We start from the raw sequence: 8,231 nt of genomic DNA, 5'->3' as shown, positions 1-8,231 counted from the left end.
AGGTAATTGCTGTTCCAAGAAAATGTTCAGAGTATGTAACATCTAGCATTCTGAATCATGTGATTCAATCCCTGGTCCTATCACACAGCAAATGTTAAGCCCAACACAGCTTCAGGCTCATCGTAGAGGTCCAGTCATGCAACAGCTTAACAAATGCCAGCATTCAAAAGTCCTGCTGGACCAAGCAGACATGTCAGTAAAATAAACTTAATGGAGACAGTGAGACTGAACTTGGATAAGATTCAGCATTATTTATTAAAACCATTGAAGTACAGCGCCTGGCATCACTTCATGGTCTCAGCACCTAGAAGATAAACAGTAGATTATTAACGAGCAAACATGAAGACAGGCTGCCCAATTCTGATTACTACCCCCAATTTTCAAGAGCAGTGGCAAAAAGATCAATAAGCTGCCCGTGTAAACCTAACAGGCTAAGTAGCATAAAAATAAACACCAATCACCTCAACTGGTGGTTACAGCTCTCACTTAGTCATGTTCTGGGCTCCCATCTAGAAGAGTGTGAGACTTGGGACGAGGGAGTGCTGGGACCCTCCTGTTTGGCAGGTGGAGTGTGGTTTTGCTGTGGCTTGTTAACACTTGAGCTGGTTTTGGAGTGGCTAGTGGAGGCACTACGCCCACTATGATTACTGTCTTTGAGCCGACTGATATGAGTGCCACCATAGCGTGCTGGGATGTTGTAGATGTAGACCAGAACAACGCTTTGAGGTGTGGTGGTACTGCTCTGGGTAGGTCCTCTGGCATAGCTAGGGATAGACTTCACAGCATTGGGAGTATAGCTGCGCTGATAGCTTTGCCTGGGGCAGGTTTAGAGGTGCTTGGTTTCTGGACATAAGTTGAAGAACTGCCAGCCTGGGCAGAACTGTAGAGGATGGAGATTGGCCCACTACTTGCAACATAACTAGGCTGGTAGTCCCCCACCTGACCAGAGACTTGTCTGTGGTTGCTGTCGGCAGGTGTAGTGCTGCTTGGCTTCTGGTTGGCGGCAAGGACATTCTGGCTGTAGATTGAAGCACTGCCACCCTGGTTAGAGGTAAACATGCTCTGGCGTGGTGTTGCACCAAGGGTAGAGCCAGGCGTGTAGGTTCCATAGGAGTGTTTACTAGGCGTAGAACTCGGGGTAAAGAGACTGGAGCTAGACCCCAGGCTAAGTATAGGGATATTGCTGCTTTTGGAGGCAACATCTATACTCTGGGCATATTGACTAGAAGTTGAACCACTACTGGCGGAGGCATATCTACTCTGGTATGGCTTGACATATTGAGAGAAGCTGGGCTTGTACGCATTTGTTGCACTCCCACCTTCAGTAGACCCAAAATGCAGAGGACCTGGTCTAAATGAAGTTCCTGAAGAACCACGTGAGGGAGCTTGAAGGTAAGGGGTGGAAGCCATTTCCTTACGGACTGGTAGATTCCACTTTGTGCCACAGAATTCTGGGGGTTGCTTTGAATAAATGGCTTCTCAGGAAATTCTGAACAGATCCAGAGTTGCTTGAACGAGGCTGTAATGGAAAGGTTTTTGCTTCCCAACTTGAAACCATCTTCACTGCACTAGGCTGGTGACACTTTGGCCTGAGGTTATACTGGCACGGGTGTGACGCTTGTTGTGGCTGACAGAGGTTCTACTGGCTATAGAGCCAGAGAGGCCTAACATTCTTGGGGCAGGCTGGATAGAGCTTGAAGCAGAGCCTCATGGATAGTTCCTGGTTATGGGTGTTGGGGCCAGTCTCTCTGGGAGTAGCATCACTCTGGACAGATCTTGAAGTACTAAAAGTTGGTTTGATTGGATCCTGAGGATAGCCATCACCTGGTTGTTTCTGTTCATATTCCACTTGGGAAGAGCCAGAATACATGTAGCCTCTTAATCTCTGGGCATCTAAACAGATTAAGGGAATTAAGAGTCACCGCAATTTTAAGGCTGGTCTTCAACAAAACAAAAAAACACAATGTATTGTTTATGCCTTACCATGTGGAGCACAAGCAGATCTTAAATGTTCTGAGAATATGGAGCAAAGCAACACGATCCTGTAAAGAAAATAAATTCAGTGCCTGTGCAACACAAGTGAAATTTAACATCAAAAGGTCAAGCAGGACCCATGTAGTAGATCAAAACACATTGTTCAAAGACTCTTACCACAAATTAATTCCAAAAGCCATATCTAAGTACCAACAGACAAGCCACCACTATAGTTGCCAAGTTGAACCCTTAAGCCCACTGTGATTTACTATCTTGCTTTGTTGCCATACTAGCTGGGAGTATATTTATTGCCTGAACCTGCAACTGCCATTCAATCACTGGCTCATTGATTGATCACGTTCAGCTTTATGTCTTTGTTGAGAGAACAGATTTGAAATCAATCAAGGATGGAGGAAGGAAGAAGTTAAGGGGAGAATTGCTTACTCCTCACGTTCTCTCTCCTCACCTCGTTCTCAAAGCCCATTGAAGAAGCCGATCAGAGGGGCGGGACCTCTGGCTTTCTCATCCAATGGGTTTTGAGAAGGAGACAAGGAGAGAGGACTCGAAGGGTAAGCAATTGAGATCTTCCCAATCAGAGAGTTAAGAAATTCATCCAAGCAAGAGGGCTATCGTTATGACATCACAATGACATGCAGCTGAACATGATCAATCAAGCAAACAGTGATGACGACTGCATTTTCATACAGGCAACCCAATTAAGATTTTTTTCCCACGCTAGTTGGTCTTTTTCAGAACTATTTTTCAGGGATGATCTGATGGTCAAAAGACCAATTAGTGAAGAAGAAAAATCAGAATTGGAATGTGTGTCTAAACACAGCCAAACATACACCCAACTGATATACCAACTACACAAGGCAGTAAGGATGTGTTTCAACAAGCAGCCCAATTTAGATTTTTTTTCCCACCACTAGTCGGCCTTTCCACCAATCACATTGGATCTTTTCACATCAGATCTTTCTCAGAGCTGATCAGATTGGTCAAAAGACCAATTAGTTTATTAAAAGAAAATCTGATTTGGGCTGCCTGTCTAAACACAGCCCAAGTCACAGCGCAAGCGGGCCTAAATTTGCACCAGCAGAAATTCTGGATTTTATTTGAATGTTACAACCCACCAGCATGGCATTGTTTATTAATCAGAAACAGCTGCAAAGTTATTCCATGGAGCAATTTAAAATAGGGTGTGCAAACTTATGATTTTGGACCTTCACTTTTTTTTAAACCAGAAAATTATCTTTATTCTTTTCACTTTTTTAGCTAGTCTGTACTCAAAAATAAATTAACATAATAGATAATATATATATATATATATATATATATATATATATATATATATATATATATATATATATGGGGCCATATATATACATATATACGGCACTGCATCTCAGTGCAATAGGATGTATAACATCTGGCCGTGATTAAGACAATTGGCCCACATTAAATGCACTATGCATTATGTGGGTTGAATGCTGTAATAACACAGAATAAAACAATTCATAAAAGTCCCTTGACGGTAGTGACTGCTTATCACTTATTAACCATCATTTATTCACATTACATTACTTTATAAAATATTTCAGTTGTTGTGTATGTTACATTTGCTTTATTTTATTACTTTATTATTTAATACCAAATCATCATCTCTGTAGAGCTGCTGCCTATGCTGTCTGACAATATCACAATTTTCGTAGTTCTTCAAAGTAAATAAGGCCTATAGATCATGTATTTTCAGGTAGATACCTCGCAAAGCAACTGCTGTCTATATCCCTCTCGATCACGCATGCTTCTGTCTCTGCTCTCCCTCCCCTTCTCTTTCCTACACTAACCTAATGTAGCAGGCTTGAAAGAAACACAGAACTGACAAGTAGGCGCAAAATGGATTATGATCATGGTAGTTAATTACGTTTTCTGCGCTAAACTGTGTTTAATATTGGCCTGTTGGAAACGCCCTACTACATCGCACAGTTCGGGCTTGATCTGGTATGCACATTGAGCTCACAGAAAAAACAATTGAACAGATGTCTGTCAATTAACCGACAAATAACCTACATTTCGGCTAATCAGTCAGCACTAGGATTACGTCTGTTATGATTATCACGTCACATTGTGCGATGTACACACATTTAAAATCTTGATACCGGTTAGACTAGATTGTGATTACAGAATTGAAGCAAATCGTACAATCTAAGATTGGTTTGAGGCCACGTCGACTGCAGCGGTGTATTTGATCTGCGCATGTGCCAGCACCAGCAGCGCACCCCTCACTCTATGTATGAGTGAAGTGAGTTCCGAAAAACTGTACATTTTCACAGACAGTAAGGCATGCATGTTAGCTAAAACTCTTCTCCAATAGAAATCCCCGATCACACTTTTAGGTGATGTCATGGTGGCTTTGGCTAGCTAAATTCACGTGTAGAAACATGTCATCGGGTCTAAAGGTCGTCTCGCGCCGAACTGTGCATGTGCTGGCTGTGAACTCAAAGGGACTCCTTCGATATAAAGTTGTTTGTGACGAAAATGAAAACGTGTCAGTTTGTCGCTTTCACGAAGTTGGAGTAATAACATGTTCAACTGTATCTTACCTGGCGCAAGTTATGACATTATATGAGGTTTCTGTGTTATGCACTATAGCCCATTACCATATATATGATTGAATATTATCTGCTGTTGGCTTGTGTGGATGTATGTATGTGTTATGCAACATAGCTGACTTGAAACATTGTTAACAGTTTCAGGGCCATGGGCCTTTCTCATGATGGAAAAATACAGAGTAGCATGAAGACAGGAACTGTTCAAGGAGTTGAGGGGGGCACATTCAGAGCGAGGTGTTGCGAGAACAAGCGCCCTTTTGTTAGATAACAGGAGCCAGGTGCGAGATAACGGTATCGAGCATGAGCATATGGATGTTCTTCACAGCAACAGTTACATCTATCAACAGAAGCGCCAAGAGGCGGGGACCCGCCTGAGCGCCTGCAATAGGCTGAGCAAGTTTAAACCACGCCCAGCCTCTACTGTGATAGGCCAACAGACGGGTTGGAACTATGTCTATCACAGTATAAAGAATACATACATCCTGCCAGTTCTCTGTTTGCCCTGCGAGGTGGGACCCGTATATACGAAAATTGCATTTACCACTTATTGCTTAGCTAATAAAAAATACATAGTATACAATCGGTGACTCATTGTCATATTTATCCTGATACCAGATTCGAATTGACGCAACTCTAACATGGTGACCACCGACGTGATCTGGTAAAGGACATCGCTGGACATTGGTGTGCCAGCCGATTGGCCAGTACTGTCGTCGGACGGTGTGTCTCACAAATCCTGACCGGTCAACTAAAAAAGGTAGGCAGACACCTGTTGTGAAAAGCTAAAGTTCTGCACATTGGAGTTATCCAAATGTAGTTTTGTGAGACACCTGTTTGATATAAGTAACAATTCTATTAATTTATATTGGTAAAGGATCATAAGGATTACATAGTGGTAAATGCAATTTTGAACTGATCGATCACTTTTATGGTATGACAGTGAATGTAATGTACTAGGTAGTTCGGCGAAGCTACTGGTTTATGTGAGGGTGGGTCGGCGAACCTACCAGTGTGAATGTGAGGTGAACGGTGTAAAGAATTGCTATTATGCAGGAGACCAATCTACTGCTAAATACGTGGCTATTGCATTGTTATAACTGAGACAACACATAGCAACGTATTTTCACAGTAAAGCCTGTGGGGTCCCCTACAGGATAGCTCCCACATTACACACATAATCTCCTTTTAACCGAACACTGTGTGCCCGAAGAAGATTCTACGATGACGGACAGACAACTGAGCCAATGGCGGAAGACTACAGACTACAACCAGCTGAACCAATCCGAGATCCGATCTTCCTAGAGTCAACCTACTTTCTGTGACGTATATCAGGGCTGTGCTGACTGTTTACTCGCTCTCTGCCTGCTGTTCCAACACGAACTAACGGAAGAGCCGTAATTACGCTGTACTACATATTTTCACTCTGAATAAACTGTTACTTGTCATAAAATTTACCACTTAGTCTGAATCGATCCTTGACCGGCTCACCCATCTACACATTTAATTACTAACAGAACTTGGTACGCAGAGGATTGTTAACTAACGGTCCAGTCGAAGCGAGCAGATTGGGTGTGAGAGAGGGGTGAGCGCGTGGAAAGGACGATTCAAGGAGGACGAGTGATGATTTTCGCTGGGTGGACAACAATTCTGCTCAACTCAGGAAACTGATCTAAAGGTGCACCATAAATAAGGTAAGCAAAACCTGTTAAATCAAACTTTGCATATTGTCGTATAGTCTGCCTAAATTTTGATCAGTATTTCCGAGTAAGTATGAATTCTTGTGTAAATTTATAAATTTGCTGACGAGTCGAAAAGAACAGTGTAGTGAAGATATGTAGAAACAAGCCAGCGACGGCTGGTGTGATATAAATCATTGATGAGATATCACTTAAAGGCCTAGATAGTTCCAATAGGGGTTGGACATATATAAATTCAGTTCCGATAGGGGTTGGACATGTGTATTAATTCCGATAGGGGTTAGTGTGATATAAATCAGGAATAGAGATCGGTAAGGGGATAGTTAATTACTATTCATTAAATCTGGCACCGAGGGGGGAAATGGTAATTTTGTCCCGCGACCCGGCACGGCTCAGTCCGATAGAAATTCACTGATAAGGATCGGCTTTCAGAGGTCAGAGAGATAACGTGTATTAATTCTGATAGGATTAATTCGATAGGGGTCAGTAGGGGATAGAATTGGATTCTAGAGTTGAATTCTATCCAGTAAATCCGCTTAGTTCGGTCTGATAGGGGTCGATTAATAGAGGTCAGAGATATAACCAGTATTTGTATGTTTTGTCTTGTTTTGTCTATTTGTAACTGTTAATATGTACCTATGACTTCTGTGTTCTGACAGTTGTTATAGAATTTTATTAATTGGCCTGTACTGAGTTATTTTAATAGGAATGAGTGAATTGTGATTGACCAATATGTTAAATTCCTTTGGGACCCTGTTTGTTCTGAAATCTGCATAGAAAACTGTCCTAATTATATATATATTGGGTTGTGTATAGAGGTGAGGGAAAGCAGAGGCTGTGTTTTAACATGTAAAGGACACGATTATGAATGTTGGAAATTCTATGTGAATTTCGTATGAATGACTGTAGTATTGAGAAAACATATTAACCAGAGTTTGCGTTCCATGATTTTGAGACCGGGGAAATTAAATTGAGAGAAACGTTTGTCGCGGAGTAAACCGCTAGGTGGGGATACGTAACTGGGCTATTATGCACACGTGCTGATAGACAAGGCTACCTTAGTAGTCGAATGGCCGTGCAAACTTGATTGACAGCCGCCGGGCTAAAACACTGATTTTCGCTTTTTTCATTCCTGTTGATATTGCCTAAAGAGATATAATTATTCTGACAATTGCTATAGAATCGCTCAAATTTAAATGTATAATCAGGAACAAAATGACTGATGTATAATTGAAATAATATCTGAATATAATATTTAAATATTGAGACTAAATAGTCGAATAGATCCCTTGGTTGTGCGCTCCACAAATCCCATACCGACCCATGCGTTTTTCTCCGCTCTGGATAAGAGCGTCTGCTAAATGACTTAAATGTAAATGTAAATGTAAAACATACAAAGGAGAAGCTCAGAGATAAGACAGAGCACGTGCAGCAGTGTCTCTTCGAGTACATCGTGGGTATTAATCAACGTCGGGCGAAGTATATGCTAACCATATTCAGATAAAAGGAGAGAATTCCGATTAAAACTACGATTAAATTCCGATTGAATTAAATAAAATTCAAATTCACAATGGCGACCCCCAATACTCCAAAGCTGAGGTTTAATGAGTTCCTAGAACAAAAAATAGAATATAGATCAGGGGGAAAGAAACAATGGAAGCACATGAAGAAAGTTTGGGAGGGATTAAAGCTAAAATGGACACAGGAAGGTCATTTAGGAGGGGAACCGCCATCCGCAGTTCAGCTGAAAACAATGGAATGTGGGTTAAGAGAGAAAGAGGCAGAAAATAACAAAATTCACGTATTTAAGAAAGAAGGGTCAGATACGAAGGGAGCGAGATTAATGAGAATCCTAATTGAGGGAAAACTTTGGGCGTTTAAATTAGTGCTATTTTCTGTTGTTCAGATGCCGGAGTAACAAATACAGATAACTGTAAATTGGGTCTAT

At 41.5% G+C, this 8,231-nt stretch overlaps 1 pseudogene; it reads right to left on the bottom strand.

Annotated features, from left to right (window-relative positions):
* Window positions 1-236: 236 nt before the first annotated feature.
* Window positions 237-2,317, bottom strand: LOC135572321 (uncharacterized; annotated as a pseudogene).
* Window positions 2,318-8,231: the final 5,914 nt, after the last annotated feature.

This window comes from Oncorhynchus nerka, linkage group LG7 (genome assembly GCF_034236695.1).
Source record: "Oncorhynchus nerka isolate Pitt River linkage group LG7, Oner_Uvic_2.0, whole genome shotgun sequence".
Classification (NCBI taxonomy): domain Eukaryota; kingdom Metazoa; phylum Chordata; class Actinopteri; order Salmoniformes; family Salmonidae; genus Oncorhynchus; species Oncorhynchus nerka.
The sequence above is the reverse complement of the archived record's forward strand: the minus strand, read 5'-3'. Positions and strand labels throughout refer to the sequence as shown.